Raw genomic sequence first — 12412 nt, forward strand, 5'->3', positions numbered from 1 at the left:
AGGATTTGAGAGCTTCGTGGACTTGAGAAACTGGAGGAAGACCACTGTGGCTGAAGTAAGAAAGAAGAAAACATACAAAAGGCAATGTAGGCCTTTGTAAGCCAGGGTAGTGAGTTTGGACTTTATTTTCTAAATATTATAGGAAGTCAGTGTAAGGTTTTAAACATGGGAATAACTTCATCTTATTTTTCTATATATGTATATGTGTATATATGTGTGTGTGTGTGTGTGTGTGTATATATATTTTTAGATGGAGTTTTGCTCTTGTTGCCCAGGCCGGAGTGCAGTGGTACAATCTCAGCTCACTGCAACCTCTGCCTCCAGGATTCAAGCAATTCTCCTGCCTCAGCCACCTGATTAGCTGGGACTACAGGCCTATGCCACCACACCCGGCTAATTTTGTATTTTTAGTAGACAGGATTTCACCATGTTGGTCAGGCTGGTCTTGAACTCCTCACCTCAGGTGATCCACCTGCCTCAGCCTCCCAAAGTTCTGGGATTACAGGCATGAGCCACCGTGCCTGGTCCTGATTTATGTTTTTTAAAAAGCACTCTGGAACAAATCCAGAACTTGAGACAGTCTACAACTAGCCCAGACTCTTCATAAATGTCAATGCCATGAAAAACAAACTAAAAAAGGCACATTAGTCTTGTTGGGGATCCTGAATCAGAGAGAGAAAGGAGAGAGAGAGAGAGAGAGAGAGAGAGAGAGAAAGGGATCTGTTTAAAAACATATTGTGATCTGCTCCATAACATTTATGTTTAAATGCCTATTTTATGCCAGGAACTTTGCTGGATGCTGGAAACACAGCAATGAAGTTTTTACCACACCACTTCCACAATACTAGATGAAATCCCCTGGTGCTCACACTGCTGACAGGCTTCCTTGACCATTTTCCAGTGTGTTGGAGTAGGGGGAGAGCACTGAGAATGTACATAGCCTCACAACATGTGGGGTTGTTAGGATACGCCAAGCTTTGCTTTAAGATGAAACCAGGGTCGCTAGACTTCCCTGAATTATAAATGACCACACTGAATCAAGGCAAACTTGAATAACCAAGTAAATAACATTTGTTGCTTCCCTCCCCCAACAAAATCTATCAGAGTAACAGTGCTCCCTTGATTAACAGAAAGTTAGAAGATTGGTTGTGTAGTTTCCTCAGCAAGAATGTGGACTTGATAACTCCATCTTTTAGAGTAAAAGATTGGGCATGGTGGCTGATGCCTTTGATCCCAGCACTTTGGGAGGCTGAGGTGGGAGGACTGCATGAGCCCAGCAGTTGGAGACCAGCCTGGGCAACATAGTGATACCCTGTCTTTACAAAAAAATAAAAATTAGTCTGGTGTGGTGTCATGTACCTGTGGTCCCAGATGCTTGGGAGGCTGAGGTGGGAGGATCACTTGAGCCCAGGAAGTCAGTGCTGCAGTGAGCCATGATTGTGTCACTGCACTCCAGCCTGGGCAACAGAGCAAGGCCCTGTCTCAAAAAATATATATGTGTGTACACATGTATATGTGTGTACATAGATATACAAATACATATGTACGTATATATGTATGTACATATGTACACATATGTAGGTGTATGTGTATATATATAAAATAAAAATAGAATAAAAGGAGGAAAAAAAAAATGAGGGCATGGAGTAGGTGAGTAAGAGCTTTCCAAAGGAATAGCTAAGAAAAAGAGAATGGGAAAGAGACTTCAAAATGCAGGGAAACAGCCTGCTAACATGCCCTAATCTCTCATGTGAAATCTAGAGTAAACCAGTAAATAATAGCTAAGACTTATTGGTGCTAAATATATGCCAAGCACAATTCTAAACTTTTTTCATGTTTGAGGATTATACCTGGACATTGACTGATATAAGGATTAAATGAATGAATACATATAAACTGTTTAGAACAGGGCTTAGCACGAATAAGTGCTAAATTTTGCTATCATTATTATTTTGATTATTATTTAATCTCCACAGCAACCCAATGAAGTAGGTACTAACATCATCCCCATTTTACAGTATCTTAGGTTGGTTTCCCTAGAAGCCAATCCCGAGATGGGATTTAGATCCCTGTAATTTATTGAGGGAGGGCTCTTTAGGAGTAACCCGTAAGGGAGAGAGTGAAACAGGATAGGGAAGGGGAAAGATCCAAAAAATGGATCTTAGGAAATCCTAGCCGTGATCTGCTCCACTGAGGGAGGGCTCTGGAAACTAGAGCATAAACCAAACTGCAGAATTAGCCCCCATCTTACACAAAGGTGTTTGTACCTTTGTATCAGGATAAAGTGGGGCGTCACCCTCCCCCAGGTGTGGCTGCCTTCCCTAGTGTAGGCTCTCCAGAGAAAAAGGCACCTGTGAGCTCTAGCTGCCAACCTCACAACAGTGGAGACACAGGTGTACTGGCCAGTGAAGACTCAGGGCACCTGACACGGCATCCACCAAGGCTAGTAAATGGTAGAACCAATCTGTCTCAGGAGCCATGCTTTTACTCTCTCTACATATACTGACTTTTAAAAATTCAAAAGGAAAATGACAAATGGAGACCTGTGTTACTGACAAAGAGTTAATACCAAATACTTAGTATTTAAATGAAATTACCTTACAGCCTAACCTCTTACAATGAAATAACCTCAAAGAAGGAAAAGACAACCCAATAGGGCAAAGGACAAGGACCAGCACCTAAGTGACCACAATGAGCTCACATACGAACTTCAGCTTCATTATTATTAAATAAATGCAAACGAGAACAACAATGGGACTCCTTTTTTGCCCATCAGACTTCAGATTTTTAAAAATCGTGTTACCCATTGTTGCTGAGGATGTGATGAAACAAGTCCTCTGATAAGCTGCTGTTGGAGCTGCAAATAAGTATGATCATTTTGGAGAGAGATTTTGTAATATGTGTCAAAAGCCTTAGTACCTCTTGATCAAACAATTCCATTTTTTAGGACTTTACCTACATAAACAATCAGGCAAATGTGCAAAATAAATGCACCAGGAAGCATATCATACAATCATTTTTAATATTCAAACAGTTGAAACCACTTACATGTCCAAAAGAGCGGTGAAAACAAGTCACCCATACAATGGAATATTGTACAGCAATTGAATTTATTTGCTAGCTAAGATGCATATTGGTTGACATGGAAAGGTATTAACAATGTATTGGATTCAGTTCTTTTAGGAGCAGATTATAAAGTACTATAAGTATTAATGTTTTCTAATATGTTTTACAGTGAGCATGTATTACTTGTAATTAAAAATCTTATTGTAGATAATAGCTAAATGTGCAAAGGACAGAGATAATTCACAAATGAAGAAATAAAAATGGTTAATAAACATGAAAAATGTCCAACTTCATGAATTATCGAAGTACTACAAATTCAAACACTAAAATACCTTTTTTTAATTCACAAAGATTAAAAAAATTACAATTTAGTGTTGCAGAGAGCATATCAATATATTATTCCCACACTGTTGATGAATATGCTTGTAATCAATTTTGTTTTTATATTAAGAGCATTAAAATACTTATATTCTGTCCTAATACTTTCCCATCTAATAATCTATCCTAAAGAAATAATTAGAAATACAGGCAAAGATGTTTTACTGTTGTGTTATTTTAAAATATTGAGGCCAGGTACAGTAGCTCACTCCTGTAATCCCAGCACTTTGAGAGGCTGAGGTAGGAGGATCACTTGAGTCTAAGAGTTTGAGACCAGCCTGGGCAACATAGCAAGACCCCATCTCTACCGAAAAATTTAAAAATTAGCTGGGTATAGTGGCACACGCCTGTAGTCCCAGCTACTCGGGAGGCTGAGGTGAGAGGATGGCTTGAGCTGTAATTGTACTGCTGTACTCCAGCCTGGGTGACAGCAAGAACCTATCTCAAAAACAAAAAAAGAAAATGTTGAAAACTTGGATATACCCTAAATGTCTGTCATTAGGGAAATGATTATAGTATAGCCATGTAGTGGATATAACTCTTAAAAACAAGTATTCATTTCAAAGTTTTTAATAATGTGGGGAAATGTTCTTGACATTAGATGAAAAAAAGCATCGTATGCAATTTTTTATGTATTATGTCCTCAAAACACAAGAAACAATTACGATGAAGCATTGTCTTTCTACACTTTTTTCAATGTTTCATGTTTTCTACAATAAGCAGATAAATATAAAATATAAAAAAGTTAAAAACTGGCTGGGAGCGGTGGCTCACGCTTGTCATCCCAGGACTTTGGGAGGCCGAGGCGGGTGGATTGCTTGAGTCCAAGAGTTCAAGACCAGTCTGGCCAATATGGCAAAACCCCATCTGTACTAAAAATACAAAAATTAGATGGGCATGGTGGCACGCACCTGTAACCCCAGCTACTTGTGGGGCTGAGGTGGGAGGATAACTTGAGCCTGGCAGGCAGAGAGTGCAGTGAGCTGAGATCACGTTACTGTACCCCAGTCTGGATGACAGAGTGAGACCCTGTGTCAAAAAAAAAAAAAAAGTTGAAAACTAAGAAAATCCCTTGTGGATTTGTATATATTTCCCACACATACCTCTCTCTATCACTTCCTCCTGGTATCTTTCTATTGTAAAAAAAAAAAGGTATGAAAAGAGATTAAGTGCTTGGGGGAGACAGATAATACAGATGTTAGCGGCTGGGTAGAGTGGAGAGAATCTGTCCTGAGCTGGGGTGACCAATCATCCCGAGACTGATAGGGTCCCAGGATGAGGGACTTCCTATTTTAAAACCTTGAGGAGTTGGCAAAGGCAATTGAGCATGGAAACCCTTTAGGACTTGTAGAACAAAGATGGTAGGTTTAAGAAGCCTGTCTGAGAAAGAGAAGCAAGTAAGTAGCTTAGGGCTTTAACCAGGAGACACTTCTCTTTCTTTACAGGGTTGGTGAAGATATATTAATACCTTTTAGTGTTCACTAAAGTTGAGGTGGGTGCTATCACTGGTTAACAGCAGATCTAGAGGCTGCCTTTGCTTTGCCAGCAAAGCAATCAAGTGCTCTTAATTTACATGGTGTCAGGTGTAAAGGAAGTTGCAAAGAAGTTGCCTAGTAAAACTTCATTACTACCATATTGTTCAAAAACTCAGTAGGGTGGCTTGCTTAGAAAGGAAGCGAGACTCTTATGATGACCCTAGAAGTCTTCCATGTACTTAACTTCTAAGAGTCCGTTTGCCTTTAGGGTAACATGCTTGCTCAGATGTTCTCCTCTGAAGATAATGACACTGTTTTATGATGTTATTATCAGTTTTAATGATGGGATTGCAAATGTGCCCAGAGGTTTAGGCAAATCATACCAATCCAAAATGTCATCATTTGGAATTCTTTCTACCTTAGTGGCTAGACTCCACCTCAGATAGTTGTCACTGATGCTTCCCAAACCATTGTGTTTTGCATTAGTAGAACCTTGGTAGGGCTCTGGTCTCAGAGATGATAACCCATTTATGCCTGAGGTTGCAATTTTTTGAATTTTTGCAATCAGACCTTGGTGATGACCTTGAGCATAGGATATAAATAATTCCCACATGCTTAGCCTTCCAATAATGCAACACTAGGCATAAGAACTAAGTAAATTTTTAGTGGTGTCTCACTTCCTCATTGGGTCGCATTCTTTCCAAGAAACCAAGTGTAGTCATCCTACAGATACTTGCTAGCATGCTGGAGGGATTGTGCAGAAAAGGGTAGATCTTTTATGAATATTTGAGCAACACGACCATGCCAATGTCTATGAATTCTACCCATTGCCTCCACTCTCACCAATTATGACTGTTCATCCCCTGACCACAGGCTTCCTTTAAGACATTTTTGTGTTCACAGAGCCTCTCAAACCCATTTAGGAGGATTATAGATGTTCTCTCTAGCAAGCTAGGTACTAAGGCTTTTTCAATCCACATTTCTCAGTTAAATTTTCACCCTTACTTGCCCTTCCATTTGGGGAAGAGGGACAAGGAGAGAAGGTAAAAAGGTTTGACATTTTTTGAGCACTTACCATGTGTCAGACACTAAGCAAGGCACTTCCATATACTCATCTAATTGCCACGAGCACCCTTTTTCTCCATTTTGTGGATGTGGGGACTGAGGTTCAGATCACTTAGATAACTTATCCAGGTCCTCAATTACTAAGGAGCAGAGCTAAGGGTCAAACTCAGTTTTTTGTTTGTTTATTTGTTTGTTTTTGAAATGGAGTTTCGCTCTTCTTGCCCAGGCTGGAGTGCAGAGGCGCAATCTTGGCTCACCGTGACCTCCACCTCCCAGGTTCAAGCAATTCTCCTGCCTCAGCCTCCCGAGTAGCTGGGATTACAGGCATGCACCACCACTCCCGGCTAATTTTGTATTTTTAGTAGAAATGGGGTTTCTCCATGTTGCTCAGACTTGTGTTGAACTCCTGATCTCAGGTGATCCACCCTCCTCAGCCTCCCAAAGTGCTGGGATTACAGGCATGAGCCACCGTGCCCGGTCCAAATTCAATTTTTAAACAACTTGTGCCTTTCCACTCTCCTCAACCAGCCAAATAGGTCTTCTTCCCTTCCTTCCCTCCTCCCTCTCTGCCTTCCCTTTTCTCACTGTCTCCCCTCTCTCCTTTCACCAGTATTTTATTATTGTGATAAATGCTACTAAGGAGATAAGCGGAGTACTCTGGGGGCTTATATCAGGGGACCTTGGCCTACTGTAGGAATGAGAGAAGGTTCTGGAGGAAGTGGCATGCTAAGAGTTGGGTAAGAACCATGTAGAAAGGCAGGAGGAAGGTGGAGTGGACACTTGAGGCCCCGTGAACAGATGAAGGGAAGGTCTAAGGTAGGCAGTAGGTAGTGTATTTGAGGAGCAAAAGAAGTTCAGGGGACAGAGGATCCCCAGGGGTCAAGGAGTAAGTGCAGAGAGTGAGCATTTCAGGGAGAGGATTCCAGTCTCATCACTAGCTGCACATCACACTCACATGAAGCACTAGGGAAGAGGATTATTTGCAGTCCTTTTTTTTTGAGACAGAGTCTCTCTCTGTCGCCCAGACTGGAGTAGTGCAGTGGCGCGATCTTGGCTCACTGCGCCCTCTGCCTCCTGGGTTCAAATGATTCCTCTCCCTCAGCCTCCTGACTAGCTGGGATTACTGGCACCTGCCACCACATCCGGCTTTTTTTGTATCTTTAGTATCTTTAGACGGGGTTTCACCATGTTGGCCAGGCTGGTCTGGAACTCCTGACCTCATGATCCGTCTACCTTGGCCTTCCAAAGTGCTGGGATTACAGGCGTGAGCCTCTGCGCCCAGCCCATTTGCTGTCTTTACAGAGAAAACACACTTTATCTTTGCATAGTGTTTCTAACTGGCGTTTTGGACAAGAGCATTTTTCTTTGCACAGGACTTTGCTTCCACCGTGGCCCCTGAGTACTAAATGTCAGCTGCACTCCCCCTCCATTTCTAAAAGCCCCTGGGTGGCCCTGCCATCCTATTGAGAACCAACTGCTCTAGTTCAGGCTGCAGGAGTGTCACTGCCACCAACTTCAGGACCATGCTTTGTCCCTTCATCCAGCAACATCCAAACTCCTCTTTTGGCAGATCTTCTTCCCTGTAGACATCCTAATGGTTCTCATGTATACCACCATGACACACTGAGAGCATTTCCCGTTCCATAAAATAAATGTTGAGACCCTGCCATCCCTGCTATATGCCCTGGCTGGGAGTACAGATAGGCTAGTGACAGGACAGATATGAAACAATTAATTACAAGATAGTGGGGAAAGTGTAACCGAGGAATCTTGTACAGGGCATGAATTGGCAAAAGACGAAGGGATGACCTCTCCTGGCCAAGGAGGCCAGAGAGGAAGGGCATTCCAGGCATGTCTTCTTCAAAGACGGGGACATAAAACACCAGGTGAGCTTGGGGAGCTATAAATAGCTTGGGATTGTTGAAGCAGGAATTTCAAGGCAAGGTGTGGTAGGAAGACAGGTTGGAGAGGTAGGCTGCCACAGTTCACAAAGGGCCTCAGAGGCCATGTGGAGCTTAGACAGTATGCAAAACAAACTGCCAAATGTGTTACACTTGCAAACCTGCAATCATCCTAAAATGATAACATCTGAATGAGGTCATTAAAAATTTTCTGAAGAGCTTTATAGATAAGTTTACTGCTGTTTGATGCAAGTTTCTCCCTGGCTCTATGATCTCATTTTATGAAGTTCCTGTGTGCTTTGGAGGATTTTAAAGTGTCTTTTCATGTATTATTATATTTTTGAGACAGGGTCTTCCTCTGTTACCCAGGCTAGAGGGCAGTGGCGTGATCATAGCTCACTGTAGCCTCCAACTCCTGGGCTCAAGTGATCCCTTCTGCCTCAGCCTCCTGAGTAGCTAGGACTACAAGCTTGTGAGCTTCTGTCACCATGCGCAGCTGGTGTGTGTGTGTGTGTGTGTGTGTGTGTGTGTGTGTTTTAAAGACAGGGTCTTACTATGTTGCCCAGATGGTTTTAAACTCCTAGCTTCAAATGATCCTCCACCCTCAGACTCCCAAAGTGCTGGGATTACAGGTGTGAGCCACCAAGGCCTGCTCATGTATTATTATTATTATTATTATTTCGAGACAGGGTCTGGCTCTGTCACCCAGGGTGGAGTGCAGTGGCATGATCTCGGCTCACTGTAACCTCTGCCTCCTAGATTCAAGCGATCCTCCCACCTCAGCCTCCCAAGTAGCTGGGACTACGGGTGTGCACCACTATGCCCAGCTAATTTTTGTATTTTTAGTAGAGATAGGGTTTCACCGTGTTGGCCAGGCTGGTCTCAAACTCCTGACCTCAAGTTATCCATCCGCTTCAGCCTCCCAAAACACTGGGATAATGTATTATTTTTAACAACTTCCTTGAGCTATAGCTGACATACAATCAACAGGACATATTTAAAGGGCACGATTTGTGAAGTTCTGAAAAAAAAATCACCACAATCAACATATCTATCACTTCTAAAAATTTTCTCATGTCTCTTGGTCACCCCATCTCCCTTCTCAACCTCCACCCAACTCAGTCAGGCAACCACTGATCTGCTTTCTAATATTATACATCACTTTGCATTTTTCACAATTTTATATAAATGGAATTATACAATATATACCCTCTGTGTGTGTGTGTGTGTGTGTGTGTGTGTGTAACCTGGCTTCTTTCAAATAGCTAAATTACAGTCATGCACCACCTAATAGCATTTTGGTCAATGACAGACTACATCTATGACAGTGGTCCCGTAACATTATATTACCATATTTTTACTAAAACTTTTCTATGTTTAGGTACACAAATACTTACTATTGTGTTACAATTGCCTACATCATTTGGTATGGTAACATGCTGTATGGGTTTGTAGTCTAAAAGCAATAGGCTATACAATATAGCCTAGGTGTGTAATAGACCATACCATCTAGTTTGTGTAAGTACACTCTATGATGCATTTCTCAGAATGTATATCTGTTGTTAGGTGACACGTAACTGTATTTTGAGATTCATCCATGTATTACAGTTGCATGCATCAATAGTTATCATTTTTAATTTTTTTTTGGCTTTCCAATTTTGAGGTATGCCCTCCTGCTGTATCTCAATAAATTACAATTGTTCTACAGGATAAAAAAGCTTCACATCAAGAGGGGCTTTGGGGTAGTAGTACCCTCTGGAGATACAATAAATACTGCTTGGGGATGAAATGATGAGGCATAGATCCTAGTTTTCTGAGAATCCTCCAAAAGAGTACTATGATAAACAAAACAATGGCCCCAAAAGATGTCCAAGTATTAATCCCTGGAATCTGCAAATGTGTTACCCAACATGTCAAAGGGATTTTGCAGATGCAATTAAATTAAGGGTCTTGAGATGATTATCCTAGATTATCCGGGTGAGCCCAGTGTCATCACAAGGGTCCTTGTAAGTGAAAGACTGAGGCAGGAGTGTCACAGTCAGAGGAGATTTGAATATGTTGTGATGTTGCTTTTGAAGATGAAGGAAGGGGCCATGGGTCAAGGACAGCAAATGGTCTCTAGAAGCTGGAAAAGGCAAGAAACTTGATTCTCCTGTCAAGCCTCCAGAAGGAATGCAGCCCTGCCTACACCTTTATTTCAGTCCAGTGAAATTATTTTCAGACGTTGACCTCCAGAACTTAATCAACTTGTGTAGTTTTACACTACATTTATGATAACTTTGTGAAACAAAATTTATGAGAGGTCATTGGTTGACTGAGCTCCTGCACTAGGCCCCAACAGACCAGACCCAATAAGAATGGATTCACTCGTGCTCGGGGCCGCATAACCAAACTGAACTTAGAAATGGGTCAGTTTCCCAAAAAAACAGGAAATTCATAGCAACCAACCTAATGGGGCCCAGTCAACTTGATCAGGCATAATAAGGAAATCCCCTCTGCTTGAAGTCACTTTGAAACAATCAGCTTATGGGTCCTTGTTCCTTATTTCTGCTTACTTCAGCCTTTTCTGCCTGTAAAGCCCAGCCTCTCTGCTTAGCTCATTGAAGAACCTTTCTATTTCATAGATGGGATGCTGTCTGATTCATGAAGTGCCAATCAAAGCCAATAAGATCTTTGAAATCAATTTGTTGAAATTTTGTTCCTTAACAATGTTATAGAAGCAATATGAAACTAAAACAATAACCAATCTTATTAAAACAACACCACCACTGATGAGACTGACTGCTTCTATTTCTTCTTCCTGTTTGTGACACGTGGTCTTACAGGAGTAGAAGCACGTTGGCTTTGGATGACCTGTCCTAGCTCTGTTCCTCTGAACTTGGTTATCTTTTTTTTTTTTTTTTTTTTTTTGAGTCAGGGTCTCACTCTGTCACCCAGGCTGGAGTGCAGTGGCACGCTCTCAGCTCACTGCAACCGCTGCCTCCTAGGCTCAAGTGATTCTTGTGCCTCAGCCTCCCGAGCAGCTGGGACCACAGCTGCATGCCACCATGCCCGATGTCCAGCTTAATTTTTTTTTTTTTTTGTATTTTTAGTAGAGACAGGGTTTCACCACGTTGGCCAGGCTGGTCTCAAACTTTTGTCCTTAAGTGATCTGCCCACCTTGTCCTCCCAAAGAGCTAGAATTACAGGCATGAGCCACCATGTCCTCGGTCCTCATCTTAAAGAAGCAATGATACTTATTTTGGGGGCTGTGGAAAGGACTGAAGAGATATACACAAAGCACCTACCACACAGTCGGCTTTTAATGTCACCTCACACCTGATTCCAAGGGATTAAATCCTGGCTGCTAGTGGCCTGCTGTATAATTTTAGCTAAACTGCCTCCTCTCCATCAATCTGTTCCACAAGGTTAGAGATACTTAAGTCCCTGAGAGTGTTTAATTAGAGTTTGCAATGTGACTGGATACTGTTGGTTGAAAAGTGTTATTTAGAGGCAAAGTGCTGTTATTTTTGAGCAGATAATTGTTTCCTGTCCTAAGTTGTTTAACCTTGTACCTAGTTTCCTTCTCTGAGATAATGACACTGCTTGAGAGGGTAAAGAAATACCTAAGTGTTGTGAGTTTTAGTTAATTAACACTTATGAAGCCTGCACAAGCCTATCATAAAAGGCTAAACGTTGATTATTTACCTTTCATATGGTTGTCACTTCTGGTATCTTAATACTCTCTAGTAAAAATTGGCATTGCAGCATTGGATCAGGTAATATTTACTTCATAATCGTGTTGGGGGCTCTAACTTACGACTATGCAAAGAGCTTTGTGCTTTTTACAAGAAAGGGGTTAGGCAAGTATTGATAGCTATTGTTTTTCTACCATGGCACAACTTATAACAGATTTACATTTCAAATTCTTATCTCATATAAAATCATACAAAAAAGCTAAAATTGTGAAATACTGAGAGAGGTATTTTACATAATGGTTAATAAATTTTTAAAGCTAGCATGTATCAAGACATTATGTGTCAGGCACTGTTCTAAACCTTATACATGCATTAAAGCTAAAGTAGGCATAGGTTGGGTGCGGTGGCTCACGCCTGTAATTCCAGCACTTTGGGAGGCTGAGGCAGGAGGATTGCTTGAGCGCAGGAGGTCAAGGCCAGCTTGGCAAACAAAGTGAGACCCGCCTCTACAAAAAATTTTTTAAAAAATTAGCTGGGTGCTGTGGCATGAACCTGTAGTCCCAGCTATTTGGGAGGTTGAGGCAGGAGGATCACTTGAGCACTGGAGGTTGAAGCTGCAGTGAGCTACAATGATGGTACTGCACTCCAGCCTGGGCGACAGAGGAAGACCCTCTCTCAAAAATAAATAAATAAATAGGTTTAAGTGATTCTCGTGCCTCAGCCTCCCGAGTAGTTGGGATTACAGGCACACATCACCATGCCCAGCTATTTTTTGCATTTTTAGTAGAGACGGGATCTCATCATGTTGGCCAGGCTGGTCTTGAACTCTTGGCCTCAAAGGATCCTCCCA

The sequence above is a fragment of the Trachypithecus francoisi genome, unplaced genomic scaffold, assembly GCF_009764315.1.
Source record: "Trachypithecus francoisi isolate TF-2019V2 unplaced genomic scaffold, Tfra_2.0 Lachesis_group5, whole genome shotgun sequence".
Classification (NCBI taxonomy): Eukaryota; Metazoa; Chordata; class Mammalia; order Primates; family Cercopithecidae; genus Trachypithecus; species Trachypithecus francoisi.